Here is a 25,167-nt window from a genome sequence, read left to right as displayed (position 1 = left end):
TCCGGGGACCCAGCCTACATCCGGGGACCCCCCTCCCAGCCTACATCCGGGGACCCCCCCTCCCAGCCTACATCCGGGGACCCCCCCTCCCAGCTTACATCCCACCCCGGGCAGCAAGCTGGCATCGGGTGCAGGGGGAGGGGCAGACCCAGAGCTGCCAGCCGGCCCTCTTCCTCCAATCAGGGAGGGAGATTACTTGTTTATTTATTTAAAAAAATTAAATTGGCGCGAATGGGGGAAATTTGAGCGCGAATGGGGGAAATTTGAGCGCGAACGGGGGAAATTTGAGCAGGAGAAATTGTGCTGCTTGGGCCAATATTTACTCGCCCGGGGGTTAAATCCACCCGCCCCGGGCGAGTAAATGTATATGATTGTCGAACACTCTGTGTATATATATATATATACATACGCAGTGTTCGACAAATCACCCAAAAATCTACTCGCCCAACCAAAAAATCTACTCGCCACCTAGTCCCTACCCCGCCCCTAACCCCGCCCCCAACCCCACCCCCAACCCCGCCCCCAACCCCGCTTTAAAATAAAATATATAAATAAAATACATTTAATAAATTCCTAGTCAGAACAACATTCGTTTTTGACAAATGTATTTATTACATTATACTACAATTAGTCCTTGTTACGTGTGTGTGTGTGTGTGTGTGTGTGTGTGTGTGTGTGTGTGTGTGTGTGTGTGTGTGTGTGTGTGTGTGTAAATGTCGGATCTAGAAATAAAAGCCACATTTGAATGACTAGTTTCCTGAACCCTTAACCAGTGTCTGGACGTCCCCGCTTCACAATATCTAAAGCAGCAATCCCGCCTGGGATCTTACCTGATCCGCAGTCCCTCAATGTCCAGGTACCTCATTCCCGCAATGTTATAAGTTGGAGGGGATGTGTTCCCTACCTGTCTTCTGGGTTAGGGGGGGTTCCGATGTCTTCTGTGTGAAGCTTGAGTCAGATCTGGAAGAAAGCCGTATAGGTTATTTTGGTGTAGTATAGGACAGTTAAGATATATAGGGTAAACAAGGGATAGACTAAAATGTTTAATGTGAAAAACGATTAATGTGGATAAATGTGGCAAGACATACACCAATTGGCTTCAAACTTGGCACAGAACATGCTTTGCACTCCCCCAAACTGTCCTGCAAATTTCATGTTTTTTGATAACATGCACCGCAAATTATGTACATTAACCACTATCCGAAAGTGGAAAATGCTTACCTTAAACGCGTTTATTGTGAATCCAGGAGTCAAAACATACAGCGATTCATTTAAAGCTTGCCACATGAGGTGCTGTATACTGCCCACAACTATCCTGAAAATTACAAAGTGTTTGCTAGCACACACTGCAAATTGTTTACATTATGCACTATAAGAAGGGCCAAAACATAATCCAATGACATTAAAATTTGGCAGAACACATACTTTACACGGCCCGCAACTATCCTGAAATTTACATGGCTTTTGCTGACATACACTGCAAATTATTAACGTTAACCAGTTGCTGAAGAACAACAGTCTAAAACAGGCATGTCAAACATGCGGCCCGCCACGGATATTTTTGCGGCCCGCTCACCGCGGGAGAAGTGAGCGCGGGTGTGGGGGAAGCGAGTAGCACGGGCAGAAGTAAAATCTGTCCTTCAGGGGCTGGAGGCGTACGGTGGCCGAGTGCAGTCAATCTGCACTCGTGCCGTGTGTGGGAGGACACGGGGGCGGAGTCAAAACCCCGGAGTCTCTCCTTGAAGTGTGTGTGTGTGTGTGTGTGTGTGTGTGTGTGTGTGTGTGTGTGTGTGTGTGTGTGTGTGTGTGTGTGTGTGTGTGTGTGTGTGTGTGTGTGTGTGTGTGTGTGTGTGTGTGTGTGTGTGTCACTGTGTGTGTGTGTGTGTGTGTGTGTGTGTGTGTGTGTGTGTGTGTGTGTGTCACTGTGTGTGTGTGTGTGTGTGTGTGTGTGTGTGTGTGTGTGTGTGTGTGTGTGTGTGTTTTCACCAGAAGGAAGGCTCACAGCTGGCAACTGAAACTGCCGGCAGACTGGAAAAAAGCCTCACTACTTCTGGCTCCCTACAGTGGCATTACAGGTAAGCACCATGTCGCCTGTGTGTGTGTGTGTGTGACTGCCCCCTTCCCAGTCTGTGTGTGTATGACTGCCCCCCTCCCAGTCTGTGCAAGTGTGACTGCCTGCCTCCCAGTCTGTGTGGGTGACTGCCTCCCCTCCCAGTCTGTGTGTGTGTGTGTGTGTGTGACTGCCCCCCTCCCAGTCTGTGTGTGTGACTGCCCCCCCTCCCAGTCTGTGTGTGTGACTGCCTCCCCTCCCAGTCTGTGTGTGTGACTGCCCCCCCTCCCAGTCTGTGTGTGTGACTGCCCCCCTGCCAGTCTGTGTGTGTGACTGCCCCCCTCCCAGTCTGTGTGTGTGACTGCCCCCCCTCCCAGTCTGTGTGTGTGACTGCCCCCCTCCCAGTCTGTATGTGTGACTGCCCCCCTCCCAGTCTGTGTGTGTGACTGCCCCCCTCCCAGTGTATGTGTGACTGCCCCCTTCCCAGTCTGTGTGTGTATGACTGCCCGCCTCCCAGTCTGTGCAAGTGTGACTGCCCCCCTCCCAGTCTGTGCAAGTGTGACTGCCCCACCTCCCAGTCTGTGTGTGTGACTGCCCCACCTCCCAGTGTGTGTGGGTATGACTGCCCGCCTCCCAGTCTGTGTGGGTGACTGCCTCCCCTCCCAGTCTGTGTGTGTGTGTGTGTGTGTGTGTGTGTGTGTGACTGCCCCCCTCCCAGTCTGTGTGTGTGACTGCCCCCCCTCCCAGTCTGTGTGTGTGACTGCCCCCCTCCCAGTCTGTGTGTGTGACTGCCCCCCTCCCAGTCTGTGTGTGTGACTGCCCCCCTCCCAGTCTGTGTGTGTGACTGCCCCCCTCCCAGTCTGTGTGTGTGTCTGCCCCCCTCCCAGTCTGTGTGTGTGTGTATGACCGCCCCCCTCCCAGTGTGTGTGTGTGTGTGACTGCCCCCCCTCCCAGTCTGTGTGTGTGTGTATGACTGCCCCCCTCCCAGTCTGTGTGTGTGACTGCCTCCCCTCCCAGTCTGTGTGTGTGACTGCCCCCCCTCCCAGTCTGTGTGTGTGACTGCCCCCCTGCCAGTCTGTGTGTGTGACTGCCCCCCTCCCAGTCTGTGTGTGTGACTGCCCCCCCTCCCAGTCTGTGTGTGTGACTGCCCCCCTCCCAGTCTGTATGTGTGACTGCCCCCCTCCCAGTCTGTGTGTGTGACTGCCCCCCTCCCAGTCTGTGTGTGTGACTGCCCCCCTCCCAGTCTGTGTGTGTGACTGCCCCCTCCCAGTCTGTGTGTGTGACTGCCCCCTTCCCAGTCTGTGTGTGTGTGTCTGCCCCCTTCCCAGTCTGTGTGTGTGACTGCCCCCCTCCCAGTCTGTGTGGGTGACTGCCTCCCCTCCCAGTCTGTGTGTGTGACTGCCCCCCTCCCAGTCTGTGCAAGTGTGACTGCCCACCTCCCAGTGTGTGTGGGTATGACTGCCCGCCTCCCAGTCTGTGTGGGTGACTGCCCCCCTCCCAGTCTGTGTGGGTATGACTGCCCGCCTCCCAGTCTGTGTGGGTGACTGCCCCCCCTCCCAGTCTGTGTGTGTGACTGCCCCCCCTCCCAGTCTGTGTGTGTGACTGCCCCCCTCCCAGTCTGTGTGTGTGACTGCCCCCCTCCCAGTCTGTGTGTGACTGCCCCCCTCCCAGTCTGTGTGTGTGACTGCCCCCCTCCCAGTCTGTGTGTGTGTCTGCCCCCCTCCCTGTCTGTGTGTGTGTCTGCCCCCCTCCCAGTCTGTGTGTGTGTGTGTGTATGACCGCCCCCCTCCCAGTGTGTGTGTGTGTGACTGCCCCCCTCCCAGTCTGTGTGTGTGTGTATGACTGCCCCCCTCCCAGTCTGTGTGTGTGACTGCCTCCCCTCCCAGTCTGTGTGTGTGACTGCCCCCCTCCCAGTCTGTGTGTGTGACTGCCCCCCTCCCAGTCTGTGTGTGTGACTGCCCCCCTCCCAGTCTGTGTGTGTGACTGCCCCCCTCCCAGTCTGTGTGTGTGTCTGCCCCCCTCCCTGTCTGTGTGTGTGTCTGCCCCCCTCCCAGTCTGTGTGTGTGACTGCCCCCCCTCCCAGTCTGTGTGTGTGACTGCCCCCCTCCCAGTCTGTGTGTGTGACTGCCCCCCTCCCAGTCTGTGTGTGTGACTGCCCCCCTCCCAGTCTGTGTGTGTGACTGCCTCCCCTCCCAGTCTGTGTGTGTGACTGCCCCCCCTCCCAGTCTGTGTGTGTGACTGCCCCCCTCCCAGTCTGTGTGTGTGACTGCCCCCCTCCCAGTCTGTGTGTGTGACTGCCCCCCTCCCAGTCTGTGTGTGTGACTGCCCCCCTCCCAGTCTGTGTGTGTGACTGCCCCCCTCCCCGTCTGTGTGTGTGACTGCCCCCCTCCCAGTCTGTGTGTGTGACTGCCCCCCTCCCAGTCTGTGTGTGTGACTGCCCCCCTCCCAGTCTGTGTGTGTGACTGCCCCCCTCCCAGTCTGTGTGTGTGTCTGCCCCCCTCCCAGTCTGTGTGTGTGTATGACTGCCCCCCTCCCAGTCTCTGTGTGTGACTGCCTCCCCTCCCAGTCTGTGTGTGTGTCTGCCCCCCTCCCTGTCTGTGTGTGTGACTGCCCCCCCTCCCAGTCAGTGTGTGTGTGACTGCCCCCCTCCCAGTCTGTGTGTGTGACTGCCTCCCCAGACCCCTCCCAGTCTGTGTGTGTGACTGCCCCCCTCCCAGTCTGTGTGTGTGACTGCCCCCCTCCCAGTCTGTGTGTGTGACTGCCTCCCCTCCCAGTCTGTGTGTGTGTGACTGCCCCCCTCCCAGTCTGTGTGTGTGACTGCCCCCCCTCCCAGTCTGTGTGTGTGTGTATGACTGCCCCCCTCCCAGTCTGTGTGTGTGACTGCCTCCCCTCCCAGTCTGTGTGTGTGTCTGCCCCCCTCCCAGTCTGTGTGTGTGACTGCCCCCCCTCCCAGTCTGTGTGTGTGTGACTGCCCCCCTCCCAGTCTGTGTGTGTGACTGCCTCCCCAGACCCCTCCCAGTCTGTGTGTGTGACTGCCCCCCTCCCAGTCTGTGTGTGTGACTGCCCCCCTCCCAGTCTGTGTGTGTGTGACTGCCCCCCTCCCAGTCTGTGTGTGTGACTGCCCCCCTCCCAGTCTGTGTATGTGACTGCTCCCCCTCCCAGTCTGTGTGTGTGACTGCCCCCCTCCCAGTCTGTGTGTGTGACTGCCCCCCTCCCAGTCTGTGTGTGTGACTGCCCCCCTCCCAGTCTGTGTGTGTGACTGCCCCCCTCCCAGTCTGTGTGTGTGACTGCCCCCCTCCCAGTCTGTGTGTGTGACTGCCCCCCTCCCAGTCTGTGTGTGTGACTGCCCCCCTCCCAGTCTGTGTGTGTGACTGCTCCCCCTCCCAGTCTGTGTGTGTGACTGCTCCCCCTCCCAGTCTGTGTGTGTGACTGCCCCCCTCCCAGTCTGTGTGTGTGACTGCCCCCCTCCCAGTCTGTGTGTGTGACTGCCCCCCTCCCAGTCTGTGTGTGTGACTGCCCCCCTCCCAGTCTGTGTGTGTGACTGCTCCCCCTCCCAGTCTGTGTGTGTGACTGCTCCCCCTCCCAGTCTGTGTGTGTGACTGCCCCCCCTCCCAGTCTGTGTGTGTGACTGCCTCCCCTCCCAGTCTGTGTGTGTGTGACTGCCCCCTCCCAGTGTGTGTGTGACTGCCCCCTCCCAGTGTGTGTGTGTGACTGCCCCCCCCTCCCAGTGTGTGTGTGACTGCCCCCCCCTCCCAGTGTGTGTGTGACTGCCCCCCCCTCCCAGTGTGTGTGTGACTGCCCCCCCCTCCCAGTGTGTGTGTGACTGCCCCCTCCCAGTGTGTGTGTGACTGCCCCCCTCCCAGTGTGTGTGTGTGTGTGTGTGTGTGTGTGTGACTGCCCCCTCCCAGTGTGTGTGTGACTGCCCCCCCTCTCAGTGTGTGTGTGACTGCCCCCTCCCAGTGTGTGTGTGACTGCCCCCCCTCCCAGTGTGTGTGACAGCCCCCCTCCCAGTGTGTGTGTGACTGCCCCCCTCCCAGTCTGTGTGTGTGTGACTGCCCCCCTCCCAGTGTGTGTGTGACTGCCCCCCTCCCAGTCTGTGTGTGTGTGACAGCCCCACCTCCCAGTGTGTGTGTGACTGCCCCCCCTCCCAGTGTGTGTGACTGCCCCCCCTCCCAGTGTGTGTGACTGCCCCCCTCCCAGTGTGTGTGACTGCCCCCCTCCCAGTGTGTGTGTGACTGCCCCCCCTCCCAGTGTGTGTGTGACTGCCCCCCCTCCCAGTGTGTGTGTGACTGCCTCCTCCCAGTGTGTGTGTGACTGCCCCCCCTCCCAGTGTGTGTGACTGCCCCCCCTCCCAGTGTGTGTGACTGCCCCCCCTCCCAGTGTGTGTGACAGCCCCCCCTCCCAGTGTGTGTGTGACTGCCCCCCTCCCAGTCTGTGTGTGTGTGACTGCCCCCCCTCCCAGTGTGTGTGTGACTGCCCCCCTCCCAGTCTGTGTGTGTGTGTGTGACTGCCCCACCTCCCAGTGTGTGTGTGACTGCCCCCCCTCCCAGTGTGTGTGTGACTGCCCCCCTGCCAGTGTGTGTGTGACTGCCCCCCCTCCCAGTGTGTGTGCGACTGCCCCCCCTCCCAGTGTGTGTGACTGCCCCCCTCCCAGTGTGTGTGTGACTGCCCCCCCCCTCCCAGTGTGTGTGTGACTGCCCCCTCCCAGTGTGTGTGTGACTGCCCCCCCTCCCAGTGTGTGTGTGACTGCCCCCCCCACCCAGTGTGGGTGTGTGACTGCCCCCCCCCACCCAGTGTGGGTGTGTGACTGCCCCCCTCCCAGTGTGGGTGTGTGACTGCCCCCCACCCAGTGTTGGTGTGTGACTGCCCCCCTCCCAGTGTGTGTGTGTGTGTGTGTGTGTGTGTGTGTGTGTGTGTGTGACTGCCCCCTCCCAGTCTGTGTGTGTGTGACTGCTCCCCTTTCCAGTCTGTGCAAGTGTGACTGCCGGCCTCCCAGTGTGTGTAAGTGCCCCCTCCAAGTCTGTGTGTGTGTGTGTGTGTCTGCCCCCCTCCCATTCTCTGTGTGTGTGTGTCTGCCCCCCTCCCATTCTGTGTGTGTGTGTGTCTGCCCCCCTCCCATTCTGTGTTTGTGTGTGACTGCCCCCCCAGTGTGTGTGTGACTGCCCCCTCCCAGTGTCTGTGTGTATCAGTGACAGAATGTATACAGACACCAACCCACTCACCCACGTGTCAGTCAGTCACCCACGTGTCAGTCAGTCACCCACCCATATGTCAGGCAGTCAGTCACCCACCCACCCACCCACGTGCCAGGCAGTCTAACGTGTCAGTCAGTCACCCACCCACGTGTCAGTCAGTCACCCACCCACGTGTCAGGCAGTCAGTCACCCACCCACGTGTCAGGCAGTCAACCCAAGTGTCAGGCAGTCACCCACCCAAGTGTCAGGCAGTCTCCCACCCACCCCCCCAAGTTTCAGGCAGTCTCCCACCCACCCAAGTGTCAGGCAGTCTCCCTCCCACCCACCCAAGTGTCAGGCAGTCAGTCACCCACCCACGTGTCAGGCAGTCAACCCAAGTGTCAGGCAGTCTACCACCCACCCCCCCAAGTTTCAGGCAGTCTCCCACCCACCCAAGTGTCAGGCAGTCTCCCACCCACCCACCCACCCAAGTGTCAGGCAGTCTCCCACCCACCCACCCACCCAAGTGTCAGGCAGTCAAACCCAAGTGTCAGGCAGTCTCCCACCCACCCATACACCCACCCACCCAAGTGTCAGGCAGTCAAAGTGTCAGGCAGTCAAGCCAAGTGTCAGACAGTCTCCCACCCACCCAAGTGTCAGGCAGACTCCCATAAAAGTGTCAGGCAGTCTCCCATAACCCAGCCACCCGTCAGGCAGTCTCCCATACCCTAGAGCAGGCCTGCACAACTCCAGTCCTCTAGGGTCGCAAACAGGCCAGGTTTTCAGGATATCCCTAAATCAGCACAGCTGGCTCAATTAGTGGCTCAGTCGTACTGAGCCACTAATTGAGCCAGCTGTGCTGAAGTAGGGATATCCTAAAAACCTGGCCTGTGTGTGGCCCTCGAGGACTGGAGTTGTGCAGGCCTGCCCTAGAGAAAGTGCAGCGCACCATGATCCAGAGAAGAGGCAGGTCTGGCAAAAATCTATCTTTATTAGAAAGTCATAAAAACAAGGGATGCAACCCCACCCCACTCTGCCACATAACCAGGATGCTGACGCCCACCTGATGACGTCAGAGCTACCATATGGCGCCCCCTAGTGACGTCAGACGTCTAGGTCTAAATCCCTGGCAATACAGCATAGAGCTGTCTTGGAGGACTGCAGCCACAGCCACACCTCTCCCCAGACTGAACACTCCCCCATGTGTGGCTGTGGCTGCAGTCCTCCAAGACAGCTCTATGCTGTATTGCCAGGGATTTAGACCTAGACGTCACTAGGGGGCGCCATGTGGTAGCTCTGACGTCATCAGGTGGGCGTCAGCATCCTGGTTATGTGGCAGAGCCGGGAGGGGTGAGTATCAGGGGGGGTGGTATATATTGTGACTGTTTTCTTGTGTTTGGTAGCCTTCACCTTGAGAAAGGCTGTATTTGACTGCCGAAACGTTGGACTTTATGGCATATTAAACCTCCTTTGAGTAAGACCGTGTGCCTGCTTCTTCTTCTTTGTCCGGCTACAGGAAGGGTCAGGAGACAGGGAGGACAGAGGCAGGAGAACCCCATCTGGCTCCGGCCTTGCCTGTCCCTACGAATACAAACATACAACCCCTCACTGAATAACATAGCCCTAACCCCATGTAATAATCCTGGGTGTAAACAAAATAATGGTTTTATGAATATTGTAATGGTTTATTAGGGACCTAGGAGGTGGCCAGTGGGGCTGTTATGTGTATTTGTGTTTATTGTGGGTAGCGGGGGTGGGTGAACGGGGTATTGGCCCCAAGGATGGGTGTTTAGGCCTACCGGGTGGGGGGGTAGTGGGAGGGGTTAACCCCTTCATTACCTTAGCGGTATTAACCGCTAAGTTAAAGAAGAGGTTAAGTCATCCCCCAACCCCCTGGCAAGGCCTAAACACCCAGCCAGGGCCAAATACCACCTCCTCCCACCCCCGCTACCCACAATAAGCCTGGCACGGGTGTATAACCCCTTCATTGCCTTGGCTGTAATGAAGTTGCCTGTAAATGCATTTTTTATGCATGGGATTCATGCCGGGGGTCTCTGGTGCTGATATCAATGGATATCAGCTCTGGGACACATGCATGTTATTTTCATCGCAGCTTCACCCCACCTTCTTGCCAACTTTTGTGGCGGGACAATTTGGAGAAGAAACAGCAATTTTAAAGTGGAGATCAGCCGCAATAAGCTGATCAGGGCTTATAGAATTGAGCGTGTTTGAAAAACTGGCGATCAGTGCCGAAAAGTGGCTTATCACCGCGCATCTGCAGATTTTATTTATTTATTTATTTTCCGGCAAAACAAAAAACGGTTATTTTTGCTCTAATCGCCAGCTTCTCTGGGCTTACTGAATCGCTGTAGGCGATTACTGCATGAGGGCCTTAGGGAGGATTTGTTCCTGTAAAGTACACCTAGTTTGGCATAGGATTTGGATGTCAGGGTATCAATGTGCAACCCAAATGTTAAATGGGAGTTCAACTATATGCCCAGATATTTCAAACCAGTAACAGGGGCTAGGATGGTATTAGAGCTGGTTTTTATCTGAAGCTCTGTCATTGGTAGCTTTAGCAATTTAGCTCTGGTCCCAAATACCATTGTTACAGTCTTGTCAGTGTTTAAAATCAGTTTGTTTTGGGAAATCCAGTTTCAAGTCTCAAAAAATCAGATTGAAGTACGTGTTCAAGGTCAGAGAGGCGAGGGCTGCGTGCATATAGGATAAGATCTAAGGCCTCTCACAATAACCCGTTGAGAAAATAATATTCCTATCTAACTGACATACGTATAAAATATACTCTACCAAGACCCCTAATACAGAGTTACCCACCTTATACGGGAGCAGCTGCCAGACGAGTATAGTAAATGTATCTTATTTCTTTTGCCACTGGAGGGCAGCGTGGAGTTACACGGAGTGGCGCCCTTAAGGACGACGTGCCAGTTAGGCGGAAGGAGACGCGCACACACTTTTATGTGAAACGGATATATTTGGGGAGGGATTTAGGAGTCTGAGTGAGAAAATTGATATTTTGTCACAATGGAAAAATGGAAAAATTAACCATTTAAATATGCACAGATTTTATCCCACTTTTGGAAATTAGGGATGTTGCCTAAAAGTTTGAGAATGCACAAAGTGCCACCCCTGGGCTTTAATGAAGCAGCATTTGTGGGCTAAAGGGAACAGCATTCTGTATAAAGGTATTTTGGGCTCGATATAAATAATTGAAGCCAAAAACTAATATTAAGGGGCCTATGCAGAGAGCAGCGCCATTTTTTTATTTTTTTTTAGTAGAACTCGCCGCACGGCTGGCGAGAACCAAAATCTCGCCAGTTTTGAAAAGGGCCGTATGCAGAAAGGCACGATCGCCATCTAGCGGCTGTTCGCGCCATTAAAATGGAGAGAAATTCTAGAATTAGCTCCGCCAACAAAAGTTGGCAGGAAACTGGAGCTCACCGGCGAGAGTGAAAAGAAGAAAAAAAATCGTGCTTTTTTTCAAACATGTTTCACCAGCGCGCATCTCGCCGGTTGAAACTCTCCATAATCAAGCATGATTTTAAATGCAATTTTCTGACCTTTCTGCATATGGAGATAAAATCACGCCATTACAGGTACAATTTATTACCAATTCCAATTATTTCCAGCGCTGCTCTCTGCATAGGCCCCTAAGTAAATTGAGAATGGAAAAATATTCAGCACAAACGTACAGAATGTGATGTTCTGAGAGATCTTACAGATGTTATCAAATCCCACAATGAATGTATAGAAAATGTCTGTATAGAACGAGTCAAACAAGAATATGCCAATAAAACGTTTAATTGGGAGATACAGGGGCCACAATTCAGGTCAGTTAGCTGGAAGAAGGGAAGCCGGTCAGCCGGTAGAGCCGGTCAGCCTGTCAGCCAGTAGAGCCGGTCAGCCAGAAGAGCAGGTCAGCCGGTCAGCCAGTAGAGCAGATCAGCCGGTAGAGCAGGTCAGCCGGTAGAGCCGGTCAGCTCTGAGATCAGCATTACTTATATCCCCTAAACGTTGTCCCCTGCATGTAATGCGCAGAACAGCCTACACTGCATATACTGTACATGAGATACTAAACCCTTTCTTTTCTCTCGACTCTAATCTGAATGATTTGCTAATTGGTTTGTAATTAGAGAGATATTTGTAGCAGAATCCCATGTATGTTCTTTTTACCTTTTTAGATACCGTTTTGTGTTATAAAAGATATGACAGATCAGAGGGGCTTCCTGTTTGCACTCGTGTTTTGGCAGAAGTGTATATGTGACCCTATAAATCTCCATCACACCCGGCTTGGCAGTGTGACACTAGTGCAGCGACCTGGGGAAGAATCACTGAGCTGTTAGCAATAGATACAACGGATAGAAAAGACACTACACATAGGTTGGATTAAAGAGAGTATTTTATTTAAATAATTAATCTCTTTGCTGGGAGGGGCCTGCAGCACATTGCAGAGCGATATAGTAACACGCAGAGCAATGCACTGCAGGCCCCTCCGGCAGCAAAGGGGTGAAGACCAATGCAGGGTGTATAAAGATCTCACTGATAATTCATGCACAAAGGGCAGTTTGTTGCTGTGATCCAGAGGAAGGCGAAACATAACCCCTGCTGTGCAATGGGGGAAAAAAATTCCTTCCTGACCCCATTAAATGGCGATCGGATGGTCCCTGGATCACTGCACAGTGAGATCAGATGGAACAGCACAGATCAGCGTTGTTATACACAGGGGCACACTCAGTATATAGAGATGCGGGTGATGGGGCCCTTGTGCCCCTGTGTATAACTCACCTGCTCCCCCATCCCCCTGCATATCTATCCCATTCACCCCTTTTCCTCCCGCATACCTCGCAGGGCCGGCCGGCCATTAGGCGGTCGCCTAGCGCGCAAAGGTCCTAGGGGCGCATTAATAATCATTATTATTTTTTCCTCTTATTATTTCTAATTTATTTATCTTTTTTTAAAAATTATTATTCTTTTTTTTATCCAGTATTTTGGCGCCCTTTTATTTTTATTTTGCGTCGCGCTGGGGTGCGGTCGCACCCCCTGCAGCCCCGATAGCTACGCCACTGTTTATTTTATTATTTTATTTATCTTATTATTTTTTATACAACTGGGGCACAAATTTTAAGTTTCGCCTGGGGCGCATGAAACCCGTGCTCCGGCCCTGCTCCTTGTTCTCTCTCACCCTCTCACGCCCAATATCCCAATCTCCCTCTAGTACCTGCCCCTCCCGCAGCCTTCCTGATCTTATCTGCCTCTCCTGCGGTCAAACCAACTTCTCAGGGCCCCTAGAATACCCCTGGATCTACGCCCTGGCTTCTCTGCTACCTGCTCCCGGGGTCTGCTGCTCCGCCTAAAAAAGGTGAAGCAGCAGATCTGTCCGCACCTCTCGTATTCTGCTACCTGCTCCCGGGGTCTTCTCCTCCGCCTAAAAAAGGTGAAGCAGCAGATCCGTCCACACCTCTCGTATTCTCCTAGGCCATCGTCCACCACGTCGCCAGACTTGACATCCGCTTCGTCGTCTGCCTCATCGGCCGCCTTGTAGCCCACCTCTTCGCACCACTTGACGCCCGCTTTATCGTATGCCTCGTCGTCCGCCTCGTAGCCCGCCTCGTCGTCTGGTGGCACAAAGGGCACCACCTTCGTGCGTGTCCTGATCTGCAGGAGACATGAAGTGTTTGTAACCAGGGACAGTGATACTCTGTATCGCAAGAGCTCCTGTGCCACTTATACCCCCTCCCCAATACCACGTTATACCGCCCTCCACAGGGCAAATACCCGTTATACCCACCTCCCCAGGCTCAGTACCCAGTTATACAACCCTCCCAAGGCCCAGTACCCGTTATACCCACCTCACCAGGCCCAGAACCCGTTATACCCACCTCACCAGGCCCAGTACCCATTATATACCCCTCCCCAGAAGGTCATGTTTCTATTTATCAAAAATACATTGAGTTACCTCTGGTTTTCAAGCATGTCCTGGGGGAGTTATCACAGAGACACAGAAACGTCGCTGAGTTTGGTGAGTAACTCCCTTAAACTCTCAGCAGTTGAATTCCCCATTAGGCGCTTAATGCGTTAAAAACAAGCGTTGCTATTTCTTTGCATGAAGTTGCAGGTAATTGGAAGAGTTAAACAGTGACGGCTATTTCATCACTCACCTTCTTCCATCGAATCGGTCTTAGCGGTAGTGATCTCAGTATTATTTCCTCCTTAACATCGGATATCCATATCCATTCTTCGCCTCTGATCTGTATGCAAGACAATGCTTTAAGACAGGGTTGCGCAACCTTTTTCCCCTGCTCCCCCCTCCACCCTCCCCACCTTGTCTCCGACGTTCTGATGTAACGACGTCATGTGATATCACGTTGCTATGGTAATGTCACATCATGTGACGCCACGTTGCTGTCTCCAGAAGCCGCCGGAGACAAGGAAAGGGAACTTACAGAGGCCTTGCGCGCGATTTCCGGCATTTAATTTAAATGCTGTGGGGAAGAGCGAGGGGCCACTGTAAGCGCCGAGCCCCTCCTCCCCAAGAAAATGTCGCACCCCTCGATTTGCACACCCCTGCTTTAAGAGATATTCTGGGACCCTCCAATTCCTCCATCGGACCCTTCCTCATATTGACTGACCTTGCAGTGCTCTGCACTGACTTGCACTGACCTGCTATGATGCCTCTCAAAATACCATGCTAACTCATTCTGAACATACATGTGTCCTTTCTACATGTTACTCAGCTTGTATGGGCCACAGACAGCTTTCCCGGGGTCCAGGACTAGTTGCCACCGGGGACACTCACCCATGGGTCGGTGACCTTGCGAGAACCCACCCCCCCAACCTGTTTTCTCTTGCATTGCCATAGACAACAACATTTCAGCCTGCTGGCCTTTCTCGGTAAAGTGGCTAAACCCACTAAATCCAGCAAAGAAAGGCCAGCAGCCGAAACATTGTAGTCTGTGGCACAATAAATTATCTTTTTTTATTCAAATCCGTGTGCCCTTTTCCATCAATCATATTGTATACATTGGACGAAATGCCGGTCTTCCCTGAGACTAAGGGGCACCAGTAAAAGTATCACTAATTGTTTTTTTTGGTGTGCAGCAAATCCCCATCATTTTTGCGTTCTCTTGCTCTGCCCCAATCTGACACACCACCTTGCTCTCTCACCCCCCTCTTACACTCCCGCGTCACCCTTTCCTTCCCCAAAGGTTGTCCTTTAATCAGATCTTACCCAAATTGTCTCCATCTCCCTTGGAAATGTTCTGTCTTTAAACTGTGCGGCTCCTCTTGATCCGAACTTTCTTAGCTGACCCCTTTAGGTTTCGGCTCCGAGGGTCTAAAAAATAAGCGACTCCGAAAAGATGTGAAATATGCGCACGGGTCCTAATGGGGCACTGAGGGGGAGACTTAAATACTAGTAAATATAATCTACTGTGCTAACAAATATAATCTATTAACTAACAAATATAACTTATTAAACTAACAAATATAACTTATTAAACTAAGAAATATAATTTATTAAACTAAGAAATATAACTTATTAAACTAAGAAATATAATTTATTAAACTAAGAAATATAACTTATTAAACTAACAAATATAATCTATTTAACTAAATAAATATCTATTCAACTAAATAAATATAATCTACTTCAAAACAATACAATAAAAAGCTGGAGAAATGATACGTTAACCAAGCCACAGATTTGATGCCAATGAGCGTTGAACTCCTTGCAGATCCACCGTCAGCTGGTTGTGGCAGAAAGTGGTGACATGCAGTAGAACAGAGTGGTTGAGCTGTAACCACGGCAGTCAGGTCAGAAATCAACACAATATTTTTTGAAATTTAGAATGAGAATGTTCAGTATGTCACATTCTGGCCTCAGACTCTGAGCCCTGTCACATGTTAGCAGCTTGTGATAATAGAAAGTATCCATATACTGGGATGTAATAAGAAACATGAAGGTCATTTTATACTGGGTCCCATAACCTGCTTTATATGAAGTATCATTTTACACTAGTAGAGATATTACATTTTGAAAAAATAGCGCTACTGGCGACAATGTTCATTTTCTCTACAAATGATAAATGAAAAAGTTGGATAAAACGTTATATGTGTGTGTGCGCGCGCAATATATATATATATATATATATATATATATATATATATATACTGTAAATATTCCTGTATATTCATTTGCATGTCTTAGACAGGTCTGCAACCCTGTCTTTCACCATTATCTTTAACCTTAATAGTCGTGTATATATATATATATATATATATATATATATATATATATATATATATATATATATATATATATATATATATATATATATATATATATATATATATATATACATACACATATAGTATGTATATATATATATATATATATCATACTATATGTATATATATAGTCTGTTTTATACACACATACACGTGTGTGTGTGTGTGTGTGTGTGTATATATGTGTGTGTGTGTGTGTGTGTGTGTATATATATATATATATATATATATATATATATATATATATATATATATATATATATATATATATATATATATATATATATATATATATATATATATATATATATATAGTATAACCCAGAGGTGCGCCAAGTGGGGGGGGGGGAGATTTGCTGTTTGCTGTTATTAAATGCACTAACGTTCCAAATTCTGTCAAGTTTAAATATATTTTAGTTCTCAATTACATTGCACCAGATATCAACTTGATTTAATGACACCGATTGAATGGAACACACCTGTGAGTCATATAATGTTTATTAACATGAGGGACTATTTAACACCAGATAGCCCCTTTGGTGTCCATCCCCTGATGAAATCCGCAAAGGCGGAAGAAACGCGTAGGGACGGTTTACATTGTAACTACGGTGGCTGACCTGCCTTCGGCACCAGAGAGAGACCAAGGAAACACAAGCAAAGTCCTTCCGGTATCCAGTACCACATGCGTGGGAGTAATGGCGGACGCACGCTGCTGAGAAGCTCCTGACGGATGGTTGATATACACCCTGGAGAAAACGGCGTTCTCAAGTACTGGAATACGAACTAATCGTGAGATTGCAGAGCGGAGGTGACTGTGGTGTCTTCGTTTGGTGCATGGGCAGGTCCCATAAAATGCTTGTTTTAATCAGACAAATTGTAAGTGTGCATTTGTCATGTCCATGATTTATTAAATTGTTCATCTGATTTTACACAAGGATCGGGCGCTTTTTCTCTTTTCTTTTTCTAATAGGTACTATGGGAACTTGGTGAGCCCAAGAAGAAGCAGCCTGGACCTTTGTTTTATTCATTCATGGACTTCATTTGGACTTAAAGTATTTTTTATAGTTCATTTTTTTGTATTTTTATGCTATATTTTTTATATATTTTCAACAGATTATTGTAATAATTTTTTTCACATTTTTGCACATTTTTTATATTTTTTTTTTTGTTTGGTTTATGTACATTTTTTCATTATATTACATTTTATTTTGTATAGGCGAGCACCAGTTGGTTCATGTAAATATCTTAATCAATATTGGTATTTGGTGCAACATTTTGGCACACGTCACCAGAGAGGCAGCAATTTGGGTGTGCTGAAAAAGGTGCGCTGTCTTTAAAACTGTTCCTTTAAATTGTCATCCTCAATAGACAGCAGCAGCTTTCCATTTACACCCATCTTGCATTTGCATCTCTGGGACATCTGGCAAAATGATGAAAACTAGTAAGGAGCGTCTCATTAGGAGACAACAATATGCAGATTCAGCTGAAATAGATATGACAGAATTCAAAGAGGATACAATTGATCTAAAAACCAACTTTTTTAAGCTTGAAAGGTTGGCGAAGGAAGAGATGAAACATTGGCTTGATCTCCTTTCATTGCAGAATTATCTGGATGCCAAAATAGTCCCTAGGGGCCTAAGGTTTACAAAAAAAACAACATTTGATACAAATATTGATTTTAAAAATAAGTGGAATGACGCAATGGAGTCATGTTCCTTTACCCTAATAAAATTATTAATAAATTATAGGGAAGATAAGCTTAATGAAATCGCAAAAGAAATAGAGGAAACCCAACAGATCATGATTCCATATGTGGAAAGTGAAGAATTCCAGGAGTTGGACAAACTAGTTGACTCTAGGGTACTGAAATATGAAAAGGAGATCAGTGATCGCAAGAGTAGCAAATATGTTAGAGATCAAACTGACTATGCTACTGATAAAATCAGAGATTGGAGACGACATGATAGGAGAGATAGATCCAAACATTATACTCCAAATAAGTATTATAAAAAAACCAACCATAAAGATGACAAACAAAGGGACAAGAGTAGAGACAATTCAAACACTCACTCAACATCTAGTGACAAAGGACAGAACACTCATAGAAGTGAAAAGACAATAGCAAATACACAATTTTCCTGTCCTACAGAAAATAGATTTGAAGTCTTACAAGAAAAGGGGGCAAGTTGTGAGGAGACTGTGGTGATTGACAAAAGTAGTGGGGCGATACCTAAAACACAGATTAGGGATAGCAACAAGAACCACCCAGAAAATACTGTCCCAACCATTAAATCTCACACTGCCTCTTTTTTAGAATTAGTAACACAAGAAGAGAATCGGGAGAGAGGAAAATCTTATCCCCTGTGGGATCGGAAACCGACGTATCATACAAACACTCCACAACGGAGAAAAAGAAGCTGCGAGGAACCAGGGGAGGGAAGCGCGAACAAAGAAAGAAGGTAGGTAAGCTAAGAGCCAGCAATCCAGAGGTACACGGCATTTTCAATTTATAAACACATATTTTGTCTAGTAAGCACATATCACTGCTGACCAAGGGTCTCTCATTTGCCCCCAGTAGTCTTCCAAACAGATTTGACCTGTTTGTAGACTTGAACAAATATATTAGGAAAATCACACTGATGCGACATTTCACGATGCAAAACAAGGAACAACAACAATGTATACTTAACACACAGGAGATAGCTTGCATTGATGCAATGTCCACCCTGTTACAAGAAGGGATACAAATAGAGGAGTCATCACATTTGTTGTATATAAGTCAGCTATCCGTTTATGAGCTAGATAGTTCTATATCATCTACGAATAATCATACAAATATTACATCACAACCAGGAAGACCCCTAGTTTTATATAGAGAACAAAGTGTTGATGGATCCGCTGATCTCCCTTCAGTAAGAGATACCAAAATAGTCCACTCTCCTTTTTCTGCAAAGTCCACGTATTTTCCTTACCATTCAAAGGGAGCATTTGTTGAAACTTTTTACACCATGGTTCTTAAGGATTTTGAACAAATGTGTTTAAATACAACATCAATACGGAATAGAAATCTATCAAAAGAGGAGAACATCGCACTTAAGGAACTTTGTAGTCTAAACAACCTTGTCATTAGACAGGCGGATAAAGGAGGGGGCATAGTTCTGCAGGACAGAACAGATTACCTGTCAGAGGCTTTTAGACTCTTAGGCGACAATACCTCATATATCATTTTGGGGCAAGATCCTATGGAAAGTTTTCAAAAGAAGTATAAAGATCTTCTTACTCAGGCTCTAAATATGAATGTCATTAACAAGTCAGAATTTGGTTTTCTTTACATACGGTTTCCAAGAACACCTATTTTTTACCACATTCCCAAGATACATAAACACATTTCCAACCCTCCTGGAAGACCCATTGTTTCAGGGGTGGAGTCGATGACATCCAGCGTGTCCCAATACGTGGATTATTTTCTACAACCTTTAGTCACACGATTGAAATCGTATTTAAGAGACACGTTGCATGTCCTCGACTCCATCTCTGGAATCATTTGGAAACCCACATACATCTGGGCAACATGTGATATTACATCTTTGTATACTTGCATTAAACATAATAAAGGTTTAGAAGCAGTAAAACATTTTCTTAATTTGGACACAAGTTTAGGCAACACACAATCCTTGTTTATTTTGCAGGCCATTACATTCATACTAGAACACAATTATTTTTTATTTGAAGACATTTATTATTTGCAGATCTGTGGGACGGCCATGGGCACGAGATTTGCCCCCAGTTATGCGAACCTCTACATGGGTTTGTGGGAGGAACTACATGTGTGGGGTGATGCAGATCTGGGGGCGAGTCTTGTGTACTATGGCCGTTACATAGATGACATCATCCTAATATGGGATGGTGATCAGGAACTCCTGGAACATAAACTGCAGACATTTAACAACAATGACATGGATCTGAAGTTTACTTACAATGTTAATAAGAACACGATTGTGTTTCTGGACTTAGAACTGGAGGCTCATTTAAATGGAGAAATCATCACCAAAACACACTTTAAAACAGTGGCCACCAATAGTTATCTACACAATAATAGCAACCATTACAAAAGATGGTTGGCCAATATCCCCAGGGGCCAATTTCTCAGAATTAGGAGGAATTGTTCTTCACATTCTGATTTTTTGGCCCAGGGGGAAATATTGGTTGAAAGATTTCTGGCCAAAGGTTATGACAAACACATCATACTGTATATGAGACATTTCGACAGGTAGGTCTCCTAGAGCGTAAATCTTTATTATCCAAATCAAACAAGGTTGGAGGGACCAATGGTGATTTTGGGGTCAATTCTGTCAAGTCACCATTTTTCATTACGACATTTAATAATTCAGTGAAAGGCATTTCAACAATTCTCAACAAACACTGGAGTATATTGTTAAGGGACCCAATAATTGGAAATAAATTACCAACTAAAGTTCCCATTATATACAAAAAAGCCAGAAACTTGAAAACCATTCTGGCACCTAGTCGCCTTAAACAGATTAAGGATCTTTCTTTGTTAAAACCGACAATAAATGGCAACTTTGTTTGTGGTAGAAATAGATGTATAACATGCAAACATATGTGCAAAACCAACCAAGTTACATCCTTTTTTAATAAATCTACACATACAATTAAGAGTCATATGGATTGTCTATCCTCATTCGTGATCTATGTCATTACATGCAAATGCGGACTCCAATATGTGGGGAGAACCACAAGGACTCTAAGCACAAGATTTCTAGAACATAGAAGAAACATTCTACATGGTATTACCACTCACAACCTATCTAGACATTTCTTGGAAATACACAACAAGGATCCATCATCATTGACTGTTATGTGCTTAGAACATATCCCTCTAGCATTATTAAGTGGCGACAGGGTCAAAAAACTGAACTTAAGGGAGACCTTCTGGATTTATATGTTGGAGACATTAAGTCCAGGGGGTCTAAACGACTGCATTGACACAAGTACTATAGTGTAATATAGATTCAACATCCACGTCCATTGACGGGATCTCAGAGGTCTGGGTTGAGCATGTTTAGCATGCTCCCTCCGGGGTCCTAGTCGGTGTGATTGTGGGACCCTTGGTCAGCACTGTATCACAAACACACAATATTTATCTTTGACACAATATTTATCTTTGACACAATCACATTCCTTTATCATTCTTAATAAGTTACTATGTAATAATCATATTTAGAATTTAAGTTCACTTATTAATATATAAACCATGTTTACACAAGACACAATATAAAACATAAAATTAATTTTTAATTCAATTATTAGTTAGTTCTATTCACTTGGATTGCTGCCTCTTGGCTTGTTAGTATTTCTTTTTCTTAAGTAAAATAGAGCTTCGCTTCTCTCCCCTATTACTCAACGTACAATAGTTTAATATAGACATTTACAAATACATATTCATCCTTTATATAGTGCAGTTATTATACCTAGAATCAGCACCAATACTAGTCGTCACATTGATATATTTTTAAAAAATAATATTGGGATGGTTATAATCCAGGTCCCTTTCACCCTTATGCTAGATTAATTTTTGCCCCCAATTATATCTATAGGGATCTTCTCTCTATAATGATATAGAAAAAAATCATTTAGGAACAATTGTAATTTGATCAATCAGGACTCTATATACCCAAAATAGGGTTATATTTGATATACAAATCTATAGCCATATAAAAGTTTTTGGCTTGTCTCTTGCAATCATTAACCACTGTTTCATCTCTTCTTTCCAGTTTACATATGGAGAGATACATTTAATGTTTCTCTCTTTTTCAAGCTTAAATATGTATATATTTTCTTATTAATTATTATATAATGCACAATTTATTGCTTTTTAGATATTAGTACGGTATTTAGATTTATTATACATATATGTGATTTATACAATTAAGGACATTATATTCATATTATTAGTTATAGGTAGGGTATGTGTATATTATGTGATAATGAATTGGTTCACGTTTCAAAGAAGACTGGCATATGTTAGATGTCATTCAATTTGAATATTATTATTATCATTATTTATTTATTATTCAATCTAACTATATTTTGTATATATTCTTTATAATTTTTTTATTTTTAGTATTACACAAACGTTGGAATAAGTTTTATTTTGATGTTCATATCCTGTTCATGTTAGTATGTAATTTGCATATAAATTGTCTAACTACTTCATCAGCAGCAGTATCCTCGTTTGCTGTTATTAAATGCACTAACGTTCCAAATTCTGTCAAGTTTAAATATATTTTAGTTCTCAATTATATTGAGTCCCAGAAAAAAAGAAAAAACACAAAAGCGCACCAAGATTGAGATTTGATATGTATTGACAACAAATAAAGATAATAATATGCACTTACATATATAAAAACTTTAATGGTCCAGATCACGATCGTCACTTCTATTGGTAGGGCAACATATGGGATGAAGAGGGGGGGTAATCTCAGTCCTCAGGAACAAGCCCCGCGCGCTGGGGCTGTATTCAGAGGCTGCGCTGCGTCTCTGCTTCACACGCTTGTCGGCGTGTTGATCTGCGTAGTGCGCATGCGCGGCAAATGAGGCCCCCTATAGTAGTCCCGGAAGTGCCCGCCCGTTTTCCGTTTCGATCGAAAATGGCAATAAAAATAGCAATAAAAACACTTGTGTGAAGACTGGCTGTATGTGATAAACAGACCAGCGACACCCTTCGCGACGCGTTTCGAATACAAAAGTATTCTTCCTCAGGCGATATCAGGGGCACCTGTTTGGGGTCCTTTATATACCACATAGATGATTGGTTAATACCAATAAAAGAACATCCAATCCACTATTGGTTAAATAGAAAAGGGGGATGGTTCAACTTCACCAAGCCTGCCCCTTAATGTTAAAATGAACAGGATATTGATGCTGTATTGCAGTGGTGGCACTTTGAGTAATAATTAGATAATAAAAGACAAAAGTGCCACTCACCAGTGGAAATACATAAAGAGATACCTACAGGTGGCCCTTTTAACAAGTGTCACATATAAAATACATTTGAAAATATATGTAAAAAAGTAGTATTAATAAAACATTGTGCTACCACATAAAAATACAACAGTTAAACATAAAACATATAATATAAAGAAATGGATGTGGAGAAGAAGGGGGGGGGGAAAGGGGAAAGAGAAAGGAAGGAGGAAAAGGAAAAACATGTGCAAGGTAAAAAAAAGACATAAAAACAAACAAAAATATCAATAACATGTTGAATAAAATTGGCTAAAATAGAATGCATCTCAATTCTGAAATTTTGATAAAACCAGACTGCAAAGAAAAGATCACCTGTCATTTAGTTACCGCAAGAAGGGAGTCAACTCCACATAATCATTTAACCCCCCAGGATGTTTAGTTTGGAGTGTGTATATCCAGAATTGCTCCCTCCTTGCGATAAATAAATCCTTATCGCCACCTCTAGTAGTAGTGGTGATATGTTCTATACCCATGTATTTGACCCCTGTGGTGCTGCATTGATGGACATCCTTAAAATGGGACAGCAAATGGGTTAATGGTTTACCAGAGGTCAATGTTTTAGGGATGTTGACAATATTTCTTAAATGTTCCATCACACGTATTTTCAGATGGCGTTTTGTGCGACCTACATATTGTAGTCCACACCCACATTGTAAAATATATATAACATATGTGGACAGACAGTCAATATAGTTTTTAATCTCATATTCGTGATCTGTCATTTTGGACTTAAAGTGATCTTGTGTCAGCATCCTTGGACAAATTTTACATCTATTGCATCTATGATTACCTTTAAGCCCCAATAGATCTCTAAGGTCCTTCTTCTTATTGGGGACACTACCCTTTAGAAGGCTCGGGGCCAGCATGGTTTTAAGATTATCACTTTTAGTAAAAACAATAGGAGGTCTTTCTGGTAAAAACTTTGTCAAAATGGGGTCCAAATGTAAAATGTACCAATATTTATTAAGAATATGTCTCATCTTATTATGTGACCTATTAAATTTGGTAATGAAATACGGTGTCTTATTATCCTTGTCTGGTCTGTATTTTTCCCTGTGTTTCTTTATTTTTGGCCTCACAATTTGTGGTACAGTGTTAGATGTGATGACTTCACTGTCAATCGTATCTTCCACTAAATGTATGGGTGTATCCTGACTCCCAGTGTCATTGGCGTTTATATGGTGATCTAAGTTCTTACTTTTGGGGCAAATTAATTTTTCCCTATTACAGCGTAATGCCTTATTAAATGCTTTTTTAACAGTGGTTCTATCATATCCCTTTTGTAAAAATCGTTCTTGAAGTATTTGTGACTGAGATTTAAATGTCTCTAAGTCAGTACAATTTCACCTCATCCGCAAGAACTGGCTGTAGGGGATATTATCAATACATCTTTTTTCATGGCCACTCGTGGGGTGCAAGAAAGAGTTTACATTAGTGCTCTTAAAGTGGGTTTTAGTGAGTAGCTTGTTTTCAGAAACATATATCTCCAAATCCAAGTAGGTGATAGTATTTGGACTCAGCTCACTTGTGAAGGTGAGGTTGAATTCATTCTTATTCAACCCATCCACGAAGTTATCAAATGAGGTGCTATCGCCATCCCAGATGGCGATCACATCATCGATGTATCTCCGCCACATGACCAACTGCGGCGGAGATACATCAGCACCCCATATATGTAACGATTCCCACCATCCCATGTATAAATTTGCAAAAGATGGTGCAAAACGTGTCCCCATAGCAGTGCCACACAGTTGTAAATAAAACTCGTGCTCAAATAGAAAATAATTATGTGTCAAAATAAATTCAATTGAGTCGTGAATGAACCTACGCTGATGAAGAGGTAAAGTGCCATGTAGTGATAAGAAATAATTAATCGCATCTAATCCCCCTTTATGGGGAATAGACGTGTACAGTGTCTGAACATCTAATGTAACAAGTTTATATGTTGGTTTCCAATTAAATTCAGTGAAAATAGTGAGTAAAGAGGTGGTATCAAGTAAATGTGAAGGTAAAGTGGATACTAGTGGTTGTAAAAAGAAATCTACATAAGAAGAGAGATTAGCAGTGAGCGAATTAATTCCCGAAATAATAGGTCGCCCCGGTGGATTAATAAGTGATTTGTGAATCTTTGGCAAATGGTACATGATAGGGATGGTGGGAGCCGTACAATACAAATAATCAAACTCATGCTTTTTAAGAACATTAGACTCATAAGCAGAGTTTAGCAACTCTTTGAGATCATTCTGGAACTGTACTGAAGGATCTTTGGGAAGTTTACAGTAAGAGCTAGGGTCTGAAAGCAATCTGTTTGCCTCCAGACAATAATCTGTTCTATCTTGGAGTATGATGCCTCCACCCTTATCTGCTTCCCTTACAACTGTATTAGGATCTTGACGTAATACTTTTAATGAATGTCTTTCCTGACTAGTCAAATTCATGTTCCAATTCTTCTGAGTTGACTGTGATTGTTCTAATGCTTTAAAGTCTTTCTCTACCATTTTATTGAAAATATCAATATGTAGTCCCCTAGAGTAGTAAGGGTAGCAGGTAGACTTGGGCTTAAATAATGAATGCTGTGTCAGTATATTTTCC

The 25,167-nt window shown here is 46.1% G+C and overlaps 1 long non-coding RNA gene across 1 annotated transcript; it reads left to right on the top strand.

The window, feature by feature from the left end:
• Nucleotides 1-1,955: 1,955 nt before the first annotated feature.
• On the top strand, nt 1,956-21,964 carry LOC142476327 (uncharacterized). The gene is made up of 3 exons (XR_012791580.1): nt 1,956-2,075; nt 17,843-17,987; nt 21,324-21,964. It is a non-coding gene; the product is annotated as an uncharacterized LOC142476327 (long non-coding RNA).
• Nucleotides 21,965-25,167: the final 3,203 nt, after the last annotated feature.

Source organism: Ascaphus truei, unplaced genomic scaffold, assembly GCF_040206685.1.
Source record: "Ascaphus truei isolate aAscTru1 unplaced genomic scaffold, aAscTru1.hap1 HAP1_SCAFFOLD_157, whole genome shotgun sequence".
In the NCBI taxonomy this organism is placed as follows: domain Eukaryota; kingdom Metazoa; phylum Chordata; class Amphibia; order Anura; family Ascaphidae; genus Ascaphus; species Ascaphus truei.
Note: the sequence above shows the minus strand (reverse complement) of the source record. Positions and strands in the feature narration are given on the sequence as shown.